The sequence below is a fragment of the Magallana gigas genome, chromosome 8, assembly GCF_963853765.1.
Source record: "Magallana gigas chromosome 8, xbMagGiga1.1, whole genome shotgun sequence".
In the NCBI taxonomy this organism is placed as follows: domain Eukaryota; kingdom Metazoa; phylum Mollusca; class Bivalvia; order Ostreida; family Ostreidae; genus Magallana; species Magallana gigas.
The window spans coordinates 36,183,213-36,209,564 of record NC_088860.1 but is presented as its reverse complement, the minus strand read 5'-3'; the positions used below and the strand labels follow the sequence as shown (position 1 = coordinate 36,209,564).

Genomic DNA, 26,352 nt, shown 5'->3' with positions numbered 1-26,352 from the left:
GTTATCATAGGTGGGTGGGTGGGTGGGGGGGGGGGTGTAGTTAGCATGTTTGAAATGTTTGTTATATTATACCTATCATATGAATTTTGTATTACATTTAATGATTGCTCTGTTTAAATAATGTGCACTGAATGTATGGTAATGTGTGAATGATGAGAGTGTGTAAAATGTGAAATGTCCTTTTATGGGGTTCTCAGTTCATGTAAATATGTTATATTTTTCTTTGTTTATCTGATTAAAATGATTGCAAACAATTATCTTGATTTTCTTACCTGTCTGATGGACACAACAACGAGGACTGAGACGATTGATTGAAATACGGGTATACAGGTGTCAAATTTCACCGTTGATCTTTAACAAGGGAGACAACTCCTGAAATTCGAAAAAATGCAATTTAAATAAAAGTTCATGTTTCTCTTTAGGTCTCACACAAGGAGTTAATTTCACTATATGTTACTATATAGCTTTAATTCAGTTACGGTAATTAACTATACTCTCAGCATATAATTCATGAACGAGAAATTTTAGTTAAATGCTTCAAGAAAAATTTTAGATCAGAAAAATAACGCCTTATGCGGTTTCTAAGAGAGATAATTGAGAGTAAACATACCTACCCCCAAGTACACGTGGGTTCCACATGTTGACAAACAGGCTCAGCACCATCCAGGAAGTTGCATCATGCGCATCTAAAAAAATAATTCCATTGAAATTAGTGTGACAATTCCAATAATTCTCCTCGCCACTGAGTCCAAAATCAATACTATAGGCCTAAAATAAGGTGCCAAAAAAGGAAGAAAGAAAAGAAATTGTCTTCATATATATGGAACTACAATTGACTAAGTTCAGTTTGATTGGCTATTTCCTTGCGTAAGACCTTTAACACGATTATAAATAAGGTTTATCATGAACATTGTTTATCCTTTCCAATGGTGTATCACTCCTAATGTATCATGCACGTATACTGTTCGATCGTGCATTAATCCTATCTGATCATGCATGAATCCTATTCTATTGTTTATCTTGTAAAAAATAACTTTGTTGGTATTGAACAGCTAGATTATTGTCAGCCCTGTTAAAATTTAACCAGCCTGGAGAAAACAGTTGACATATGTTTATTTTCTTCATTCAGAATCAGGTATTATTTTTCATATAAAACATTAAAAAATCAGTTTTCCATTTTCATTATGTCATAAACCTTTTTTTTTCTTTTATTGTTTTGTTATCTTCTACCTTTCTTGTCAGGGCTAGTTGACATAATAATTAGTCTGTAACATCATGTCTAAGAACTCTCACATGTCACTTGAAGTTACACTCTACTTGAATTAAATGCTTGTTTTGATAGATGTTAATGACCATTAAAGGAAAGCATAAGTGTGACTAAGATTTAATCAATTAAAAAGTCTTAAATCGCCGATCCCCACATTATATACGCTTTGCAAAAATAAAAAAAATACCACGTCCAGTCCAGTGCTCATATAAACAAATTTGTTTGTCCGTGCCAAAAAAAACACTACTCCACTATACCTAAATTTCATAGATTTCAAGATAGCCTTTGACAGTATTCACAGAAACACACTTTGAAAATAGTAAGAGCCTATGAAGTGCCAGAGAAATTTGTATCCTTCATCAAGTACATACACATTTTGTATGTGCAGTCATTCTAACTAACAAGGAGACTGGTTCTCAGTCAAGTCAGGAGTCAGATATAGATGGATTATCTCTGCCATTTTGTTTCTGATTGCCATCAACTGGGTATTGTAGAAAACAAGAGATGAGGCATTACTTGGTTCATAATGTCAATTTTAGAGGACCTCGATTTTGCCGATGAAATTGCACTACTGTCATCTCAACAAGACCATATGCAAGAGAAATCATAAATATTTAGCCATTAATATGCCATTCAAATTGGCCTTGACCTGAATACCAAGAAAACTAAAGAAAAGGGTTCTGAATCAATACTTTGAATCTGAAAAAAACATACATAATCACAAATTACAGATAATTTATTGTATCATATACAATATATGATATTATATATAATGCAATATTTTATAATTAATATGATACAATAATAACAATTATATCATGTATTGCAATATCATATGAAATAATATCATGTACAGTAATAAAATAATAAATAATACAATATCATACAATATTGTATCATAATATACAATACTATACATAACAATATCATGATACAATATCATATCATCAAAAAATTGATACAATATCATATCGTATCATATAACTTTTCACAATATAACATTTCATATTATATTGTATCATATTAAACAATTAGTGTATCATATCATAAATAACCATATCATAGGAATCATGTTATATCATTTAACCAAACACTTCTATCAAGTTAGTTTGAGTAAGGTTGGAGATTTTTTTTAGCATCCTTGATAATTGAGATCAGGCGCTGCATCTGAAGCAACCTCTGCAATTCAATAACCGTAATGTCTCATGTATAACACGCACTCGTGTATAATACGCACCCTCAAAGTTGACCAAAAATTGGTAAAAAAACAGCAGGTCCTATGTATAACACGCACCCAAAAAATGACAAAAATCAGCGACCGCCATTCCCTCCAAAATTATCGATGTTAAATGATAATATTAAAATCCAAGCGTAATTTCTGTTATTTTGTGATCGGAACATAGCAAATACAATGAAAATCGACGGCCGCCATTTTCCCAAGAACTATCGATGTTTAATGATAATTTTATAACCCAAGAGCAATTTTTGTAATTTTCCCACAGAACTATCGATGTTTAATAATAATTTTATAACACAAGCGCAATTTTTGCCCAAGCGATATAAGTGTCTGTGTCTCATCTTAAAAAACACAAGCCGTTTTTATCGTAATGAGACCCAAGCGCAATCACTGCAATTTCGTGATTGGAACTTAGCCCAAGCGATATTAGTGTCAGTGTCTCATCTAAAGAAAACACAAGCCGCTTTTTATCATAATTAAATGGGCGGAGTTACAAAATATGTATTGTTTTTCGTTCTTACAATTTTACATAAATATGGGGGTATGATTTACATCGGTATCAAACATCATCTGAGAATTCAATGATGGGTAAAGAAAGAGTTTCCTACACGACGGAGGAGAAGTTGAAGATCATCAAGTATGCTGAGACGAAAGGCAACCGAGCTGCGGGTAGATAATTCAATGTCAACGAGGCGAACATCAGACAGTGGCGGCTGAAGAAAGACCGGCTTCAACAACTCCCAAAGAAGAAGATGGCAGAGAGAGGCAGAGAGACCTTCCACCCACAGATGGAAGAACAGCTCAACGCCTGGATCCAGGACATGCGGCAGCAGGGGGTTGGCGTATCCATGAGAGAAGTAAAGATCAAGGCAAAGATCATCGCCAAACAGATGAAGATTGCGAACTTCAAGGCCTCCCAGGGATGGTGTTACAGATTTTTCCAGCGACACAAATTGTCAATGAGAAGAAGAACGCACATAGCCCAGCGCCTGCCTGAAGACTACGAGGAAAAAGTCACAGATTTCCAGCGGTTCATTATACAGCAAAGAAAAAGGAACGACTACGCCCCTGATCAGATCGGGAATGCTGATCAAACGCCACTAACATTCAACATTCCCTACACCACTACAGTCGCCACCAAAGGAGACTGAGAACTATCAACATTAAGACAACGGGAAATGAAAAGAACAGATTCACAGTCATACTTGCGTGTACAGCCGATGGAGGGAAGCTGCCGCCATACGTCATCTTCAAGAGGAAAACTCTGCCTAAAGAGAAATTTCCTGACGGAGTGATAGTTAAAGTACACGAAAAAGGATGGATGGATGAAGACCTGACGCACGACTGGATCAAGACTGTATGGGGGAAGAGGACAAGACCCAGCGAGCCAAGCCTACTTGTACTGGACGCCTTCAGATGTCACAAGACAGAGAAGACAAAGAAATTACTAAAGAAGAAGACGACACCAGAGATCATCCCCGGAGGAATGACCAGCATACTGCAACCACTAGATGTGAGCATCAACAAGCCCATGAAGAACAGTCTACGGAGAAAATGGAACGAGTGGATGCTGAATGGGGACCATAGCTACACCAAAGGGGGACTACGCAGGAAGCCAGATCTCCCTACCATATGCCAGTGGATTCTACACGCATGGTTGGAGCTTCCTAAGATGATCATAGTTAAAGCCTTCAAGAAGTGTGGGATCTCCAACGCCCTGGACGGGATTGAGGACGACCTGCTTTGGGATGACAAGAGCGACAACGAGAAAGAAGAAGACGAGGATGAAGACGACGATCCTATTTAGCAGACAGCGATTTACCATGGACAGAGGAAGAATACGAACATCTATTTGACAGCGACAGCGACTGTGAGAAAGAAGAATTCTACGGATTCACAGAAAAAGACGTGGCGATGGGTCGACAATGAAATAAACGAAATAATTGTTGATAGCGTATTAACATGTACATGTATGTACATGTACATCAAAGCTAGTGCTGAGTGTTTACGAGTTACATAATGTTTGAGTGTGTCGTGTATTATAAGTATACAATCAAGATATTCCTTGTCTTACCTGTTCTTATTGTGCTATTATTATTGCTAAATAAACAATGATCAAGTATAACGGTGTTCTATGTGAAGCGGAGCGTATAATGAGTCCCTATCAGTGACACTGTCTATTTAATTACCGGTAAACGTTTTAAGTTGAATTCATTATTCAATAACTAAACTTAAAAGAAATCGAACATAAAATGGGAAACACAATTTTATTTTAAAACTTCTTTTACCTTACTTACCAAAGTTCATGTAATATCACTATACTACAATATATCGTCGGGCACGAGACACAAAATATGCTACCGGAAATTGTTGCGTAACTATTGATCACGCTTTGTCAAAATGGTGATCTTGAACATAACACAGGAACACAATAAACAACAAAGTTTGCTAAATTTATTTTTTAATGTACGTTTTTTTAAAGGATTTGTAAATATTCGTTCATAACATGTTTTAATCGACCCGATCGTTAATAAGATGTTTTAATTGACCCGATCGTTAATAAGATGTTTTAATCGACCCAATCGTTTTGTAAACGGTAGATCACAGTACATGACATGATATGGGTTGTCTTAGTGTAGCTGGGGATAGCTGAATATGTCCTGAAAAAAACGGGGTAGAAATTAGGTCCTATGTATAACACGCACCCCCCACTTTTGAGTAAATTTGGGGTGAAAAAAAGTGCGTGTTATACACGAGACATTACGGTAGATTATAGTGAAATCAACTATTCAAGCTATTATTTATAAAATGTGACCTGTTCCAAAAAACTAAACCTCATCCAGCATCCATAACTTATGGCTCAGATTCAGCATTCAAGCCTGTCAGGTGCATCAGTATCATAAGACGCATCACCCATGCGAGTTTAGTGAAGTTAGGACCTGTAATAACTAAGATTTATCTTTTAGCATCCTTGATAATAGAGATCAAGCTCTGCGTCTGAAGCTTCCTCTGCGATTCATTCATATTACAGTTTAATCAACTATGCAAGTTTGAAATAGTACTATTATCTATGTAACATGTGACCTGTTAAAAAAAACTTAACCTCATCCAGCATCCGAAACCTAGTCTGCCTCAGACTCAGCATTCAAGCCTGTCAAGATGCATCAGTATCATAAAACGCACCATCCATGGAAGTCTGGTGAAGTTAGGACACGTAATAACTAAGATATCATCATCAGAGGGCACCTGTTTCAAAAACTTTAACCAGCTCTTAAAACCTTAACCTCCTCCAGCATCCAAAACCTATGGCTCAGATTCAGTATTCAAGCCGTTCAGGTGCATCAGTATAATAAGACGCACCATCCACACAAGTTTGATAAAGTTTGGACCCAGGAGTACCTAAGATATAATCATTAGAGGGCACCTGCTCAAAAAATATTAACCAGCTCCAAAAACCTTAACCTCCTCCAGCATCCAAAACCTTATGCCTCAGACTCAGCATTCAAGCCTGTCAGGTGCATCAGTATCATAAGACGCACCATCCATGCAAGTTTGGTGAAGTAAGGACCAAGAGTAACTAAGATATTATCATCAGAGGGCACCTGCAACAAAAACTTTAACCAGCTCTTAAAACCACCTTTAGCATCCAAAACCTATAGCTCAGATTCAGCATTCAAGTTTGTCTGGTGCATCAGTACAGACCCTGAAACGTACTACTACACCCAAAAAGCGTGCGACTTTCGTGCGAGAAACGTTTCGTGTAAACTGTTACGCGTTTCGTGTAAACCGTTTAGCGTTTCGTGTGAATCGTGAAGCGTTTCGTGTAAACCGTTTAGCGTTTCGGGCAAAGCGTGCAGCGTTTCGGGCAAAGCGTGTAAATCGTTTCGGGCAAAGCGTGCGAGAACCGTGTGAAACGTTCCTCAGATTTCATTCTGAACTCTCTGACAATTTAATTGTTTCAAAATAGCGCTCGTGTTAAACATTACTTTAAACTGATTGGCAAAACTCCTTTGAGATATTCTCGTGAAAAAAATCTATAAGAAATGATATACTTATCTTTTTACAAAATTGAATTAATTTTTAACAAACAAAAGAAAAGTATGCGTATTGAAAGAAGACTAGTTACTGAGACTATTTGGCTGTGTACAACCAGTTCACATAACCTCTGACATCGGGTAAGACCTGCACCTGGCTGAACCTGTCAATCAAACTCTGTGTATTCGTTTTCATTGGATGGTCACGCGTCTCTTTTTTGTCAATAGCCAATAGAAATTTAATGACTTCAAGGTAGTCGGACTCAGTATTTAAGGATGCAAACAATTTCAATGATAGATTATTCATCATTAATTTGAACACAATTAAAATTAAACATAGAAAGAAAATATTCTGTTCATTTCTATGAAATGCGGGAAGTAAATTCTTCTGAATCCCGATTAAAAATATTTCTACAAGTTATTATTTTAATTATTTAAACAAAATTGTGCCATATTGTATACTCTGATTAAAAAACACACAATGTTTACATTTTAGTAACTTAGGTATAATTGATACTCTCCCCTGAGAGATTCACAACAGTTACACATTAGTATTCTTGGCTATTGACATTGTCTACCAAGAGGTTTATATGGGTCAGACTCCCGAGATGATCACAACAAGTTCACATTAGTACCCTCCGCTGTTGAGAAAGTCCCCTGACAATATCACAATAGTTACACATTTGTAAAGTAAGCAAATGATAAAGTCCTCTGTGATAATTGGAACAGTTACTCATTAGTACTAACCTTTACACCTTAGTGCCCTGAATACTGATAGTGTCTTCTGAGAGGATTATAACAATTACACATTAGGACATTGCATGGGCTATAGATAAAGTCCACTAAGAGGATCATAATAGTTACTACACATTAGTAATAGTTACACATTAGTACCCTAGGCTATAGGATTTATCCTTTGAGAGGATTACAACATTTATACATTAATACCCTATAGGCTATTGCCCTGCCCCTTAAGTTTCTTTGGGGCTACATGCATCATTCCACATTTTTAAATATTGGACATCTAGATTTGAAGGAGTTAAAATTTAAAAGTTAACACACAATGTAAAATCTGAGCGCATAATGACAGACGAAAACCAATTGCAATAGGTCACCGGAGTCATTTTGGGTGACCTAATAAAGCTACTTTTGGAGATTCATGCAGGCTCTAGAAAGAATCATCGCAGAAAATATTTAGATAACTTTCTAATGCAGGTTATGTATTTTTTCTGCAATGCAAACCACCTTCATTCCAGCATGAATCACCAAAAATAGCATTTTTTTTTTTTAAATGAAATCTATATTTTCTACTCAAAATATAGTTTTTGACTAATATATCTCAAATCATGACAGTGCAAAAATCTACACCATACCTTAACAATACTGTATGGACTGGACTGGACTGGACTGGTTTGAATGATTGTAATCGCATCTACAATATACAATTGTGTTAAAAGTAAACTTATAGTACCAAGTAGACTTCATTTCAAGGGTGTTATACAATCATACATAGACCATGACATCATTACTTCAACATTCTTCAACCTCTGTTACTGTTGTACTAAACAGTTTTAAAGTTAACAGTAAAACTCGGTTCAGTTATTAAAGAGTCCTAGGGAGCAAAGGATTTACTTCGTTATACTTCGTTATATCTGTCTCACTTTCAAGATTTTTATCTAAATCAAAACTTTGATAGAACCCCCCCCCCCCCCCCCAAAAAAAAACAAAAAAAAAAAAAACATAGGTAATCATAGATTACAAAGCTCACCAAGATGATGCATCATCTTTCTAAGAACAACTTGATCATAAAACATGAATTATGAAAATCATAGTTAATGACTTTTTTATCCCAATATAATACAATATCAAATCAACAGATCATATGCTATGATGTATCATATGTTATTATATGATTGATTAATTCCTAGCTCTCTGATTGGCTCATACCAAACAATGTAGAAAAAACAGAATGTTATGTTCACCTGCACGTGAGGAGGTCAATATAACATTTGATTTTTGCTACATAGGACTAAAAATAGATTGATGATTTCCAAACTGATATGATTCGTTATCGTTATTCTATGATCCAATGAAATTTCATGTTTCTCACTGCATTCAGTTGGATCATTTGCAGGCGAAACAAAATGGCACAATTTGCATCACTTGATGAAGAACAATTCGATATACTTCTTACCAATAAAGATGCCGACTATAATCAAAAGGCAACAAAATTGGCAGTTAAAACAATGCGAAGTTATAATTTAGGCAGCTGTGTCTGCCATGTATGATGTTTAATCATTTGAATTTCTCAACAAAACAGATTCATTGTATTAAATAGATATTACAAGGTTAAGAGGAATGACAGTGTTGAAGTTAGAGCTCAGTGCTATATCATTATATAGATTTCATCGAAATAAGAATTTGTTTTCGGTTTGAAATAACACATACTTGTTTCCTTCAAGCCTTTGATGAGACTGCTTATACACACTTTTTGTAGTTTCATGTTGTTTGATTTACTTTTAGTACCTTTATTACTTTTATCATTTATCACAGTGCCCTTTATATAATTGAGTTGTACTTTATATACGTGCCATCTATAGCAAACAAATTATGGGAAAGTGCAAGAAAATATAACTTACAGCTGATTTAAAGAAATGCACAAGAGCAAAATTAATATCAATTATATAAACGTGAAGGGTGTCAATCAAAATCGCGATGCAACTTTAAATGAAAACATGATCGCAAGTTATCTACGAAAAATTACGCAAAAGCTAGGTTGCAAATGTTTTAATCCATTATCTTGTAATTTCGCAAGATAAATCGAAATATGATCAGTGCAGATATGTGGGTATAATGCCTATCTTTGTACTTCGACCTACTGATAGAATAAAAAATTCTCTTTATAGAGGTGGACGGACGTGTCTTTATGATTGTTTTGCATGTCCACTTCACTGGAAAATAAAATGCACATCTATCAGCTGAAAGATATGGGCCGGACATGAATTCTGCACAGACAGACGGACGGACAAGGTGATTCCAATATACCCCCCCAAACTTCGTTTGCCGGGGCTATAACAAAGTCCTATTTAACAGGAAGTTGACGTCCGATTGGTAATAAAATATATACCAGGATATGACATGCGTAAAAAAATAGTGTGTTAAAATGTCAAGCATCTGCGATAAATAGTTGCTGAGAAATCTTTAACGAAAATGGTTTAATAATTCTGGCTAGAAATAAACAAAGTCATATTTAACAGGAAGTTGACATTTTATTGGTACAAAAATATATCCCACAATATGGCATGCCTAAACAAATAGTGTTTTAAAATTTCAAGCATCTGCTGTAAATAGTTGGAGAAATCTTTAACGAAAATTTGTTTAAAAATTTTGGCTAAAACAAAAAATCTGTCATTTAACAGGAAGTTGATGTCCTATTGGTACAAAAATATATCCCAAGATATGGCATGCCTAAATCAAAAAGTTTGTTAGAACTTCAAGCATATGCGATAAACAGTTGCTGAGATAAATGCGACAGAAATGTTTGTTACGGACAGACAGACGGACAGTCAGACACAAAAGGGTAAAACAGTTTACCCCCTTCTCCTTCGGAGCTGGGGTATAAAAATCTCAACTCGCTTTTAAGGCTGCAACCAAAGAATCAAAACTAAACAGGAAGGGAGAATTTCACATTACCCTACTATTGAAAAGAATGACTTAAAACTGATGTACCAATCATCTGATTTAGAAAACAACTTAAATCTCCTGGAGAAATTTTTTGTAAATGTTGTTCTTTATTTTGGCGGTCAAGGTCGTAAAAATTTACAACAGTTCAGGATCTCAGATTTCAGCGCTGGGCATGATGCCGAGAAGCATCTTTACATATACATGGACAAGGACGAACTCAGGTAAAACCATCATCTGGAAGCCAACACAGCTGAAGGAAGAATGTACGCAATGCCAGGTTTGTAAGCTATTTATAATAACATTTTTCTAGATATAAGAACCTACAGATGAATAGAAGTTAATTAAGTATCAGAATTTGGTCATTTATATATACATTTAGGCCATATTTATGATTTATTATGGTAGTACTCCTTATACATTATACATAAAATATTCAATGTCTTCTAAAAGTTCTCAAAATTTACATGATATTTTATAGATGATGATACAGTGAAATAGTTCATGAAGTACAAAAGGCATTTAAATCCAAAGTGTGATAGATTTTTTCAAAGGCCACAAAGAACATTTAATGTAAATTCACATATTTGGTACTATAACATACCTCTGGGACACAATACTCTAGGAAACATGATGTCAAGGATACCTGAAAAAGCAGGCTTATCGCATAGGTACACTAATCATTCAACACTGGTACACACCCTGGACTCAACAGGTTTGTTTGCAGGTCGACACATTATGTGCATCACGGGGCACCGAGCAGAGTCCAGTCTTAAAACCTACTCTGTTCAGACTGAGCCCGAGATTAAACGCAGGATGTCAGATAAAATATCAAAAACTCTCCGTGCTGAAACTTGTGTGAAAGAGGTAAAGGAAGGAGACCAATTACCCGAAAATTTCAGCACTAATTTTGATGTGTCAGAAGTGGAACTGAAGGTGTCATCAAATTCTTAGTATGACCATGTTTTGACGGGTGCGTCTTTTAACCCCAAGGAACCCCAAGGAACCCCAAGGAAACCCCAAGGAACCCCAAGGAACCTCAAGGATACCCCAAGGAACCCCAATGACAAAAATTAATAAATTTTAATACCCAAGGGGTCTTATTGGACTTCAAGGGTCACCTCTTAGTACCCCAAGGGTACCCCAAGGAACCCCAAGGAAACCCGTAAGAACCCCATGGAACCCAAATGATAAAGTTATTAACCAGTGATACCCCAGGGGTCTCATTCAAATCAAAGGCTCACCCCAAGGTACCCCAGTGATAGAAATTAATAACTATTTATACGCAAGGGGTCTCATTTGAATCCAAGGGTCACCTCGTAGTACCCCAAGGATACCCCAAGGAACCCCAAGTATACTCATTAGAACCCCAAGTAACCCCAATAATAGAAATTAGTAACTAGTGATACCCCAGGAGTCTCATTATACCCCCACAAATGAAGTTTAGGGGGGTATATTGGTTTCACCCTATCCGTCTGTCTGTCCGTCTCTCTGTAGATGCAACTTTGTCCCCCCTATAGAATTTTTTACTACTGCATGGAACAGTCTGAAAATTTGTACATATGTTGATCACCATCTGAAGATGTGCACCTGTAATTTTTTTTAGGATCAGACAAGATTTAATGATTTTATGACAGTTTTCATTTTCCTCATTCTATTTTTTGTTCACTGATGTTGAAAAGTAAGGGAGGTAATCCTTACAGATTTTATTAATTAATTTATAGCATTAAAACACCCTAAAATATATTTATATAAATACATTCAAATGGAGGTTTTTTGTCTTTATGCGTTAACTAAATTTATCTTTTATAAGTATTCTATCAACTGACAATGCAGATTTTTTGTTTGTCAATGATAAATTCTTAGGAGCTGGCTGAATTCATTTGTCCCAAGGGGGCCATTATCTGAGCCATGGTTTAGATGGAGCATGTGTGTATGGAAAATTGATAATCTGTAAAATGGGCAGTGGCTTTGGGGCTAATTTAAAAGGAAATAAATAATATCATTATTAGAATAAAGAAGTGAACTATTTTTAGAAGTTGTTTAAATTTATTAGTCATGCAAGTTGATGAAGTGACCCTATAGGGAATTTAATTTAAATTAGATTTAAAATTGCTGTCGTGATATGATTGTAGTGTTTCCGCAATTTTAAAATTGTTTGTAATAATAATTTTCTTTCTTACATATTTTTACATAGTATGGTAATTATGGTAATGTTTTGGGAGTTTATTAAATTTAACAAGCCTGTCAAAGAAAATCATATATAAAGTCCTATGGGATCAATTTTCTGATATGGAGTTCCATTGAACCATAGCAGAAAGTGAGGAAAATTTGAAACAACTAACTGCATCTGTTAAGACTCTTATTAGAAAGATATTCAAAGTTTTATCAACAGAAGAGCATTGCTTGGCTACCGGTATTTCCATTTACTGCAAAGGGTGGGATTATTGTCATTTTGTTGGTTTTTCATTAAAACAATTAAATAAAAAAAAATATCATCAGATACATTAATTTGTAAATATATTACTGTTAAACATATGTATTTAAAGTGATAAGTACCCCAAAGAACCCAAATGAATCCCAAGTATACCAATGAAAACCCAAAGGATACCCTTGAGAACCCCATAGATACCTCAATGGTGGAAAGTAAATTTGATGACCAAGGCCGGTCTCATTAAATATCAACGGGTCACTCCTGATACCCCAAGGATACCCCAATTATAAAAATTGATAACTATTGATACCCCAGGATACTCATTGGAGTCCAAAGGTCAACTATTGGTACCCCAAGGATACCTGTAGGAACCCCAATTGCAAGGTACCCAATTGATAAAATTTAATAACCACCCCAATGGTTGTACTGTAAAACATATTACTAATTAATACCCAATTACTCAATGGAATATCATAAAAACATCTGGGCAACCCAAGGAACAGTTGTGATACCCCAATACATACTGGTATGATAAAAATAATGTTTCTCCTGACTTAAAATATCTGTTCACTTTGGATGAATTTAACAATTAATGTTGTCAAATCGGTTGAAAATCATATGCGAGTACCGTTAATCGGCAGAATTTGTTGTCTCTTACCAACTGATGATCAGCCAATATTGAATCAGTAACAAATTATATCAAATTCATGAAAATAGGGCACTAAATTTCATGTCACCACAAGGAAGTCTGCAATTCTTCCGGTGAACCATTCATATGAACACTTAATATGACAATGTTTCTTCGGTGAAATTTTCAAATGAAGTGGGGAAAGATATTGTTCAGTTACAAAGACCCAAACTTGTTTTACTATTGACATAGGGGGTGTTACCCTTATTGGATTACTTTTGAGAAAAGACAAGAAGTGATCATGGAAGTGTGGAGTGGGGCTATCTCCCCTTCGTGGGTACAACACAATGGATTGACCCATTATGCGCGCAGAATGTTCACCTGAGAGGCACCAAAATACCTGTTAATTGCAGGTAGACACCCGTTGTATATTGCCAGGTGGTAGCTCTCAGATTAATGGTTAAGGGTTATAAAAAGTTTTACATTTGTATAACAATGTATTAGGGTATCCTTGGGGTTCTACGGAGTATTAAGAGTTATGATTCTGTATTATTAGGGTATTCTTGGAGTTCCTTGGGATATCCATGGGGTTCCCTGGGATTCCTAGAGGTGTATCTGGAATACCAATGAGTCCTCAGGGTTAATAAGAGTTTTAAATTTGTATTATTAGGGTATCCTTGGGGTTCTATGGAGTATCAAGAGTTATGATTCTGTATTATTAGGGTATTCTTGGAGTTCCTTGGGATATCCCAGGGGTTCCCTGTGGTTCTTAGAGGTGTGTCTGGAATACCAGTGAGTCCCCAGGGGTACCACGAGTTTAAAATTTGTATCATTAGGGTATCCTTGAGGTTCCTTGGGATTCCTATGGTGTATCAGGAGTTATAAATCTGTATTATTAGGTTATCTTTGGGGTTCCTTGGGGTATAATTGGGGTACCAAGGGTAAGGGGTGACCCTTGCACTCTAATGAGACCCCCTTGGGTATCAATAGTTATTCATTTCTGTCATTGGGGTATCCTTGGGGTTTCCTTGGGGTTCCTTGGGGTTTCCTTGGGGTTCCTTGGGGTTAAAAGACGTGCCGGTTTTGACTGATTTGCTGGACGATGACTTTAATAGTGTTTTGAGTAGTTTGATTTACTCATGGAATCATATAATAAAACAAGTGAAAAGCTGTCAATGTGACAGCAAACCGGGTTTTCTTTTATGTGAACTGTATCCATAATCCATGTCAACCCGAATCCAGTGAAATGGAGTAATTATATGCAAAGCTGGTACTTTTTTCATAAATTATCAGAAATCAATATCCTAGCAATATGCACACCTCTGATATATATGTACAATAAATCTGCAAAAGAACAACTTCCTATCTTGAAAACTGTAGGAGGAGTTATCCGTACAATGTGGGTACCCTATATGCAATATTTTGCCAAAAAAATGACTATTTAAAGTTCAAAAGCTGGTATTTTTTTCATAAATTATCGGCAATCAAAATCCTAGCAATATGCATACCTCTGATATATGTACAATTGATCTGCAAAAGAACAATTTCCTATCTTGAAAACTGTAGGAGGAGTTATCCGTACTATAAGGGTACCCTATATGCAATATTTTGCCAAAAGATGAGTAAGTTCAAAAGCTGGTATTTTTTTCATAAATTGACAGAAATCAAAATCATAGCAATATGCACACCTCTGATATATGTACAATTGATCTGCAAAAGAATAACTTCCTATCTTGAAAACTGTAGGAGGAGTCAGTGATTTTGCATGGCGGTACGGCGGTACCGCCATGCAGTGAATTTCCCCCGCCATGCATCACACAGTGCCGCCATGCTTCCCGCTATGCATGTTTATTTCAAAGCAAAATTCTTTTTACAATTATTATACATCTTAACTGTAATTAGTATATATAAATTGTCGTTTCTCCGCTCAAACTTCAGAAAACCACTTGCACCCGCAGTGAGCGCAGTTAACTTGGACATCGATCTCAGTAAGGGTGCACACGTGGTTTACTGTAAAAGGACTTAGCTTATGATTGAAATATATTAAAACTGATTTTATAAATTGGTGATTAATGCATAAATAGAGACGTGATTACTTCTTGTTTTAATATAATATGCATTTTTCGTCATCTCCGTCATTATCGAATGTTGTGGATTTTCCAAGATCTAAAAAGAGCACATGTTCACTCGATGGTGTTAGCTTGGATTCGATATTCTCTTTATTTGCCGCAAGGATATTGAAAACTTGAGAAAATGTACATAATAAAGAAAACAAAAACTAGTTATTTGCAGTCACATGACTAGAAACATCGTATGCCTATGAAATGATTAACTGTGTACATACATGTAAACAGGGAAGGGGACTGGTGTCAAGATATCACAGAAACTTTCATATAAACCCCCAATTTAAACAAGAAATATTATCTGCCCAGAATAAGTTGAATCAAGTTTGCTGTAATTGTATGGACTTCTGCCTATTTCTTGTTCAACACCCCCCTAAAAAATCTCCTCTATATAATATGTAGAAGAAGGAGTGGGGCAGAAGCTGATGTTGAACTGCAATGTGAATCTATATTTCTTGTGTTTTGTGAAAACTTGTGAGGACCAACCTCTTAAAAAACTGATTTTGAAAAAAAAATGTTATTGGTTTTGCCAGAAAAAACCAGAAAAATTGTATATTAAATATAGTTACAGATATCAAAATATAATTACAAATTGAAATGATCCTTGTTGATGTAGATTTCATGAAAATGCATCAATTATAGTACATATCATTTAGTACGTTTCATCAAATGGTTATATTATTATTACGCAGAGTGATTTCGCGCCGGTTTAGGCGCTTTGATGACGCACCACGCACTTACTCTGACACATCCCCCCCTATGCTTCAAAAATTTTCTGGGGAAAACACTGAGAGTTATCCGTACAATGAGGGTACCCTTTTGGCAGCCGCCCACCTGCCCAATCGCCCGCCCGCCATTTTCACCATTTTAATAACCATTTTTTTCCGTTGGAAAACCCGGTTAACAATTACATGTATTGCTGTTTTTTTTGGTCAATATGATGATTTTGCTACCCTCAAAGTGCAATATTCACCTCGTCCTTTGGGCTCGGTGAATATTACACTTCTCAGGTAGCAAAATCATCGTATTGACCTCAAAAACAGCAATGATATTATACAATATCATATTATACAATATATTATATGATTTAATACAAAAATAAATCAAAAATCATATTGTTACACTATCATATAATATTTTACAATATCATATCTTATGTTACAATACCATATCTGATAATATACTATATCACATTATTCATTAAAATTAAAAATAGGATATGATAAAATATAATATATCGTAATCAGCAATCACATCTATCAAGCAAGTTTGAGTGAGGAAGGACAAGGTTTACTTAGCATCCGATAGGCCCTTTATCTGGGGCTTGCCTTATTTTTCAAAACAAAAGTTAAATGTACTACAGACCCTGAAACGTGCTACTACACCTCTAAAACGTACCGTTTGTGCAAGAAACAAACCTTACCGTTCACACAGCGAACCGTACAATTCACAAAGTGAACCGTCTGTTCACAAAACAAACTGTACTGTGCAAAAAGTGTGCTAGATAATTTATGCAAGACCTGCCTTAAAACATCCAAACAAGTGGCCCATGGGCAACATCGCTCACCTGAGCAACAATAGGTATGATAAGTCAGCTTAATGGAGTCATATGGAAACTATCTGGACATTGTAGTTTACATGTAGACCCTGTATAAATAAAAATCCATTTTTTTTACCCTGTATATTTTATATTTATAATCAAGTCCTTTTTCTAATAGGATGATTTTATATCTTTATCACTTGTTGAGCATTGCAGATCTCAAAAAGATCCGAAACAATTGTTTATATATGGGATATAAACCTACATCAAACAACTAACAATTGTAAATTGGAATCCCAATGTGGCCCCACCCTACAGTTCAAGATATTGATTTCAAAGAATTTGAATCTACATTATCTGAGGTTCCTTTTAGTAAAGTTACAGCTTTTCTTGGCATGTGCTTTTTAGAAAAGATATTTTTTTTAAAAATTCTATCTATATTCCTATGTATATTTTTGCCCCCCCCCCCTGTTGTGACCCCATCCCACCCCTGAAACATTCAACCCAAACCCCAACCCCCCCCCCCCCCCCCATTGTGGCCCCACCCTTCCCCGAGGATTATGATTTTAACAAATTTGTACTTATACTATATAAGGATGCTTCAAAAAAAGCTTCAGCTTTCCTGGCTGATTTGTTTCTGAGAATTTAAGATTTTAAAGATTAACTCTATGTAAAAATTCGCCCTTCCCCAAATGTGGCCCCACCTTACCACAAGGACCATGATTTTAAAAAACTTGAATCTACACAATCTGGGGATGCTTCCACACAAGTTTCAGCTTTCCTGGGCAATTGGTTTTTGAGAAGAAGATTTTTAAAGATTTACACTAAATATTCCTATGTAAAAGGTCAACCCGCAATTGTGGCCCCATCCTACCCCTGGGGGGTCATGATTTTCACAACTTAAAATCTAACCTACATGAGGATGCTTCCACACAAGTTTCAGCTTTCCTGGCTGATTGGTTTCTGAGAGGAAGATTTTTAAAGATTTACTTTATATATTCTATGTAAAATTTCGACCCTCCCCCCCCCCCCCATAGTAGCCCTACCTTACCCCCAAGGACCATAATTTGAACAAATGAACCAACACTATCTGAGGATGCTTCTATACAAGTTTCAGCTTTTCTTCCCAAATAGTTTTCGAAAAGAAATTTTTTAAAAAATATCAGCAAAGAATCTGGGGGAATAAGCTGAGGCAAATGCCCATGTAGGTCCATAGAAAAATCAAAGGCCTGAAGGCCTGAGCGGCGCATCGCATTGAGGGTAGATTAGCTGCAATAATGGAGCCCTCTCCCGACTTTTTTTTGGGGGGGAGGGCTACAACTCCATAGGATCTCTGTAATGGTGCAAGTGTGATTCACTCCCACAACGATTTCGTCTCAAATCGTATATAAATGACAATTATAACATTTGCATTTCTTACCTGAACTCAAACATTGTAGATGTCTATGGCATAAATTAATCAAAATATCAAGTATAGTCCATATATCGGTTATTTTTCGTGTATGTCAACAACATAAGTTGAATTTGTCCGCCATGTTTACTGACCTTGACCGGTATTATTTTTGGACAGCCAATGAGAATTCAGGAGCGGATCTTGAACTGAATATAGGAATTCCCCTATTATAAACATAATTAACACGGTAGATATGAATTTCTATTATATACCATTTCCTTAAATGATGTTTTAGTGATAGAAGGAGGTAAGATCTACACTGACATTCACGCGAGAACTGTGAAAAAAACAACTGGTAAACATGCTGATGTGTTTTATCTGGTTTTGATTTATATAAGGAATAAGGAATCATTCTTTGAGTATTATGAGGTGATAATTTCGGTCAGGGCGCGATCAAATCCAATAAAGCCCGAAGGGCTTTATGATAGATTTGATCACACCCCGACCGAAATTATCATCTCATAATATTCAATCCTTGAAAGCCTTGTTAACACAACAGGGACATACACTGGACAAAAGTAGTCAAATATGCACGAAATGCAGAATACAAGCCAAATCAAAGGTACAGTGTGCGCCTAAAGGAAATTCAACAACTAACTCGCCATGTATTTCACTTCCCATTGTATCGGCAGGAAAGTCACATAACAAATGCGTGTTTTGTTGCGAAAGAAATAACATAGTAGTTGTACCAAAAGAGGCACGAATGGATGCATTCATTCACTTTCAATTGCTTGTACCAGTTGGGTGCAAATGTTGTCGCAAGCATTTACTTGGAAAACGGCTTAATATTGATCATTTACATGTTGACTTTGATAAATATAAGAAACACAATTCTGCACTGTCATCTAAAGAAATACAAGATTTACTCGAACACGTTCGCTTAAGAGCAATGGGTTCTTGTAACACTTACAACCTAAATTTTGATAAACTTATCAAAGATGAAGATTACAATTCTTTACTGGGAATCTCCAAACTCAATTTCGACGATCTAGTTTTACATGTAACGTCAATGAGAAATACACAAAATCGAACAGTTAGAAACGCTGTTGGTATTCTCTTTTCAAGTTGAAGTCCGGTTTATCGAATGGGTTGCTGGCTACTCTTTGTGGATTTCGATGTAGGCGACAAGTAGCCAAAATCGTTTGAAAGTGCTCGAAAAGCGATTATGAAAGATTTTGTTCCACACAACCTTGGTTTTGACCATATTACTAGACAAAATGTCATAGATAATCATACGACAGATATATCAAAACAACTGTTTTCAGATCCCATATCAGACACTGTCATATTAGTTCTAGACAGTACGTATATATACATACAAAAAAGTTCAATGTATAAATTCCAAAGACTTTCTTATTCTATGCACAAAGGACGGCCTTTGGTGAAACCATTTTTGGTGACAACAACAACCGGATACATTTTAGAAGTTTTTGGGCCTTACTTAGCAAATGGTAGAAACAATGACGCTTCTATAATAAAAAATATAATGGAGACAAATAGATGCAATATTTTGAATTTTCTCAATGAAAACGATGTTCTGGTAATTGATAGAGGTTTTCGTGACTCCATTGATTTTCTAAATGAATGCGGGTTCAGAACACAAATGCCAGTCTTTTTACCAAAGTCCTGCACACAACATTCTACATCCGATGCAAATTCATCACGATTGGTTACTAAAATCCGATGGGTAGTGGAGGCATCAAACGGTCGACTTAAAAAATGGCGATTTTTGGACAATGTGGTGTGTAATTCGCACATTCCTTCCATAGGTGACTATGTTAGAATCGTATGTTCTTTGATAAACAAATACAGACCACCCTTAAAATCAGATAATCCAAACGATCTTGGTAATGGTTTCCAAATGTTAATGATGGCAAAGAAAAATGAAAATGTCTTGAAAAATCTCTGTGATACGGAACCACATTACAAATATCGTGCTAACTCTAAATCCTGGAAGAGAATTGATACACATGATGCTGCAGTTAACTTTCCCACTCTGTCGGAAGAAGATGTTAGACAATTAACTTTTGGAACCTATCAAATTCGCCAGGCAAACTCTTACATTAGAGAACATGTCGATGAGACTGGTCAGTACGCTATTGATGTGTCACAAATGGAATCCGACCTGATTCACTGTAGGCTTCAATCTAGACACTCGAGCAGTACCCTGTACAAACTGTGGATTAAGTTCACAGATTGTGCCGTGACATCATGGTACTGCCAGTGCAAGGGCGGAGCAAGAACTTTGGGTTGTTGCTCTCACATTTGTAGTGTGATCTGGTACCTGGGTTGCTATAGCCATAACTGTAATGTAATTGAAACCAGGGGGTATGAAACAAGTGTTGATGATGCAGGGGAATACGTTGATGAATCTGAATGATAAAATTATTAACTGATCTTTGCTTTGTTTATATATTTAGGTTAAAATATCTTCAAAAATACCTGGTACTGTTAATTGATGCGGGGATGCAGATCATTCCTTTTCAACTGCATTATTTTTATTATTTACACTGAGATAAATTATACGGTTAATAAAATATTATTAGAAAGTAATCAACATTACCATTTAATTAAACTCTTTAAATGAGTCAGTTATTGTCATTACAAATTTGCCAGTTTTAAATTATATAAGTATATATAGATACTACAAAATTTAAACGCACTTACGTCTTCCAAATGTCGATTACTCATCTCTCGCAGTTTTGGACATTTTCATTTGGACAATACTCTCCTCTGTTTAAACACCTAGTTAACTCGTACGTTTATAAATTCGTATAAGACGTACGAGAGGGTCTAGGGCATTTGCCTTGGCTTATACCCCCAGATTCTTTTCAATAAATCCTAATTATCTCCACTTGAAAAAGACTGTGCCTTTCATTTATAAAAACTTGAATCCGTTTTACTCAATGATGCTTTGTGTCAAGTTGAATTGAAATTGGCCCAGTGGTTCTGGAGAGAAGTCGAAAATGTAGAAAGTTTACAGACAGACGGACGGATGGATGGACAGACGGACATCGGACAAAAAGTGATCAGAAAAGCTCACTTGAGCTTTCAGCTCAGGTGAGCTAAAAACTAAACATCATCCAGCATCTGAAACCTATGGCTAAGATTCAGCATTCAAGACTGTCAGGTGCATCAATATCGTAAGAAGCATCATCCATGCAAGTTTAGTGAAATTAGAACCAGTAATAACTTTGATATTATCATCAGAGGTCACTTGTTTCAAAAACTTTAAAGAGACTTGGATACGATTTGAGATCATTTTAATTTTTTATGTATAAAATGGTTAACTGGTGCATTTTAAATGTACAATAATACATGTAGGTCCTGTATAAATAAAATCCATTTTTCCTCCTGGATATTCTTATGTTTATAATCATTAGTCCCTTTTCTAACAGGATAATTTGATAGTCATATCACATGTTGAGTATTGCAGTTCTCAAAAAGATCCTTAACAATTGTTTATATATGGGATAAAAAGCTACATCAAACTTTGAACCTTCTTGTGAGGCCGAAGAATTGTCCTGGAGCCAAAGTCTTAACAATTATAAAGAATCATCTGACTGATTAGTTTCTGAGCAAAAGATTTTTAAAGATTTACTCTATATATTCCTATGTAAAACTTTAATACCCCCCCATGTGGCCCCACCATACCCCCAGGGATTATCATTTTCACAACTTTCAATTTACACTACCTGAGGATGCTTCCACACATGTTTCAGCTTTCCTGGCTGATTAGTTTCTGAGAAGAAGATTTTTAAAGATTTACTCTATATATTCCTATGTAAAACTTTGACCCTCCCCCCATTGTGGCCCCACGGTCACCCTACCCCAAGAGGTCATGATTTTCACAGCTTTGAATCTACACTACCTGAGGATGCTTCCACACATGTTTCAGCTTTCCTGGCTGATTAGTTTCTGAGAAGAAGATTTTTAAAGATTTACTCTATATATTCCTATGTAAAACTTCAAACTTCGATCCCCCAATATCTTACGTAATAGTATCATGTGATAAAATAATAAATTAATAATACAATATAATATTATACAATATTGTATCATAATATACAATACTATACATAACGATATCATGTTACAATATCATAACATAAAATATCAAAAAAATTGATACAATATCATATCGTATTTTATAACTTTTTATAATATTACATATGAAATTATATTGTATCATATTAAACAATATTGTTTCATACCATACAATACTATATCATAGGAGTCATGTGATATCATTTATCAACAAACACATCTATCTATCGAGCAGGTTTGAGTGAGGAAGGAGATTTCTTTAACATCCTTGATAATGGAGATCAGGCTCTGCATCTGAAGCAACCTCTGTGTTTCATTTATAATATAGTTAAATCAACTATGCAAGCTATCATCTATAAAACATGTGACCTGTTCCAAAAAAACTAAACCTCAACCAGCATCCGAAACCTATGGCTCAGATTCAGCATTCAGCCTGTCAGGTGCATCAGTATACATAAGACGCATCTCCATGCAAGTTTGGTGAAGTTCAGACCAGTAATAACTAAGATATCATCATCAGAGGGCACTAGCAATTAAAACCTTAACCTGCTCCAGCATCTGCAACCTATGGCTCAGATTCAACATCCATGCCTGTCAGGTGCATCTGTATCATAAGACACAACATCCATTCAAGTTTGGTGAAGTTAGGACCTGTAATAACTAAGATATATTTTTTAGCATCCTTGATAATGGAGATCAAGCTCTGCATCTGAAGCTTCCTCTGTGATTCATTCATATTACAGTTTAATAAACTATGCAAGTCTGAAATAGTACTATTATCTATTAAACATGTGACCTGTTCCAAACAAGAGGCCCATGGGCCACATCGTTCACCTGAGAAACAATAGGTATGATAAAATCAGCTTAATGGAGTCATAATACAAACTATCTAGACAATGTACAATAATACATAATACATACTTTGTATCTACACTACCTGAGGATGCTTCCACACAAGTTTCAGCTTTGCTGGCTGATTAGTTTCTGAGAAGAAGATTTTAAAAGATTTACTCTATATATTCCTATGTTAAACTTCGACCCCCCATTGTGGCCCCACCCTACCCTCAGAAGTCATAATTTTCACAACTTTGTATCTACACTACGCTTGACTGATAACGACCTTCAGTAGTCTTGATCATCAAGATGTTTAGGCTTTACAGTGAGGATAGATAAAGATAAGCGTCTGAGTGATCAACCTAAATACAAACATTCGCACAAATTTGGAAAAAAAAATGTGTTGGCATCAGGAATTGTTTAATCGCCATGTGGGCCCCATTTTCAAATCGCCCACACGAAAACTTAGTTGCAAATGGCGAGTGGGCGACTGTTAATTTCAAACCCTGTTACACAGTTCCGACGACACATCCCTTGCTACAGTGAATTGTTGTCAAAAAAACAGTCCCCTGCAACTTAAGACCATTGCATGACCCTGATCTAGTGGTCTGAATGAATTTCACATTTTAGGTGAGCTTCATGAATGGACATTATAACCAAAAGTTTGGGTTTTTTTCCAACATGTGTGAACGGTTTTGAGTATTTGAATTTTTTTTGGCATATCTGCATGGCTCTGACAATGACCCCCTGGTGGTTGTCATTTTCACAATTTAGAATCCTCTTATCCTAGAGATACTTTAATTCAAAGTGGTAACAAATGGCCCTGAAGTTATCAACAAGAATTTAAAAATGTTAAATTGTAAACGCACAACGTACATCCATGGGCGAAGACCAATTGCAGTAGGCCATCTGAGTGACTCAGATGACCTAAAAGCAATACATATAAAGATGAAATGATATGGCATTACATAGAGCATATATTAAATTAATACGGCACATATTAAGCGCCCACGATAAAAAGTGGTTTAGTCATGACTAATACTTTTAGACTTCACAGTTTACAGTGATTATGATATGAGCATTTAATATAATGTAGTCTAAGATTTAATGAACTTGAGTCTCAACATTTCAAGATATAAGAATGGATTCTAAAGGCTACCAATTATTGGGACTAAAAAAAAAAGAGTACGACTGCTTGATCGGTGCTTCATTTGTTGAAGTCAATCTAATCATCTCAATAAAATCACAACTCAAATTATTAATATTCTTATCATCCCTTCAAGATCAAACTTATAAACATTTGCAATGAAAGTTATCATAGGTATATTGGCAATACAAAGTTGTTCATTCTGAGCTTATTCATTGACCTTTGTTTTGAAACTCAAATTCTTGGCTTGTGAAGTAACACAAAAATCTCAAATAATTATAACTTGGCTTTGTTTGTGTACAATAATCAACCTCATCATAACATACCTGTTAACCCTCCCGCATTGCGCGGGAGAATCCCGCAAAACAGCCTAAAAAACCAAGATCCCCCGCATCCAACCTATCTCCCGCGCGGGAGACAAATTTCTCCCACAATCGTATTTGTCTTCCCCATACCCCCCCCCCCTCCTAATTCTGAATCTTTACATGCAAATTTCATCAACCATTGTGGGTTTTTCTCTGATTTTGAGCTTAAAAAAAGCTGCTGTGTAGCTTGAATATATCAAAATCCATCCAAGTACTGTCTACCGTGATCATGGTATGACATGTTATAGTCCAGTTAACTTTTTACGATTACTTCCGGTTTTGACTTAAATCAGTTACGTATTTAGTTATGCATAGGCCTTATAAAAAAAATAAGTGAAAGCTTAAAACATCTTGATTTTACTCTGTAACACCAAAGAAAACAATACACAGCCAGTGGTGTCACTTAACAGGTGCACAGGTAAAGCACCCAAGCCACGTGCAGTGAGTCGTGACTAATTCTGTCTGGTCAGCACCGTCGGTAAAACTCAAAGTGAGTTTGGAACACTGAGTGTTTATACAAGCTACCGATAAAAGTGAAGCTCGAGGAAAAAGTGTAAAAGCATTTCACAAGAGTTTTTAAAGTTTATAGTACCGGTACTATGATTTACAGGGATGCTATGAACATTACAACAGAGATCATTTTTAAACGACGCTGGAGAAATACATGTTGTTTTGTGAATTAAAAATCTTTCCTATATATAAGGCAAAAAATAATTTTAATGAATATTATTTACTGGTATTTTCTTAACTGGGTTTCACTGCATATTCAAAATACGCAAAATAAATTTTCTGTGTTTACCCTAGATGTCAGCATGCAGTGATGGTTCAATACTCAACAATAAGAAGACTTAATATAAAAGGTGGCACTATTGACTTCTTGTATTGTACCATGCAAACAAATTAATAGTTTTCTGAACACAACACAAGTTATAATTGCACACTGGTAGTCATAGAAATAATAAAATTTAAAATGATTGCAAATGCATTAATTATAATGGTAAAATAAGGTGTCTATTTACTGTATTTTTAATATATATTTGCATTTCACGTAAAAAAAAAAACGTCGTTTACGCAAAATCTCCCCCTTAGCCAAGTTGGTAAGGGGGAGATTCTCCTACATAGCAGCTTTGAAAGGTTAACAGGTTATGTCATAACATATCAGCATACATAAAAATGTATGATACACCCTTCCACATCTTGCACTCAAAAAATCACAAATAATTTTGTGATGTTCGTAATACGCGATTTGTAATGAGCAATCCATCACACATTAAAATAAAACGACGACTGGGATGGCGACAGCCATTGCATGCTATCAATTTGTGACGTCATATGACACGTTTAGCCTAGAATCAACTTGAATATGCAAAATTCGGTCGAAAAAAGAAACCTGTTTAATCAAGCCTAACCAAAATAAATAATACTATTGCACAATATCAGTATTAGTACAGGAAATACTCCCTACCTTCCAAGGGTCACCTTGAACCTGTTTGTCGAAGCGATGAAATATGTTCAGCTTCCCCGCCATGTACATTCGGAAACCTACGGTTTTTTTTTAAAAG

At 35.7% G+C, this 26,352-nt stretch overlaps 2 protein-coding genes and 1 long non-coding RNA gene across 9 annotated transcripts in view; 1 reads left to right on the top strand and 2 right to left on the bottom strand.

Annotated features, from left to right (window-relative positions):
* The window catches only part of LOC117689995 (serine/threonine-protein phosphatase 6 regulatory ankyrin repeat subunit B-like), a 568,848-nt gene that overhangs the window by 288,582 nt on the left and 253,914 nt on the right, over positions 1–26,352 (top strand). The gene's annotated exons all lie outside the window — the stretch shown is intronic.
* Positions 1–26,352, bottom strand: part of LOC105343765 (cysteine-rich venom protein latisemin) — a 182,459-nt gene that overhangs the window by 120,496 nt on the left and 35,611 nt on the right. The window lies entirely within an intron of this gene.
* Positions 345–26,352, bottom strand: LOC109619610 (uncharacterized). The gene is made up of 4 exons (XR_010708837.1): positions 26,256–26,352; positions 7,912–7,970; positions 615–686; positions 345–372 (listed from the first exon to the last, which is right to left on the bottom strand). It is a non-coding gene; the product is annotated as an uncharacterized lncRNA (long non-coding RNA).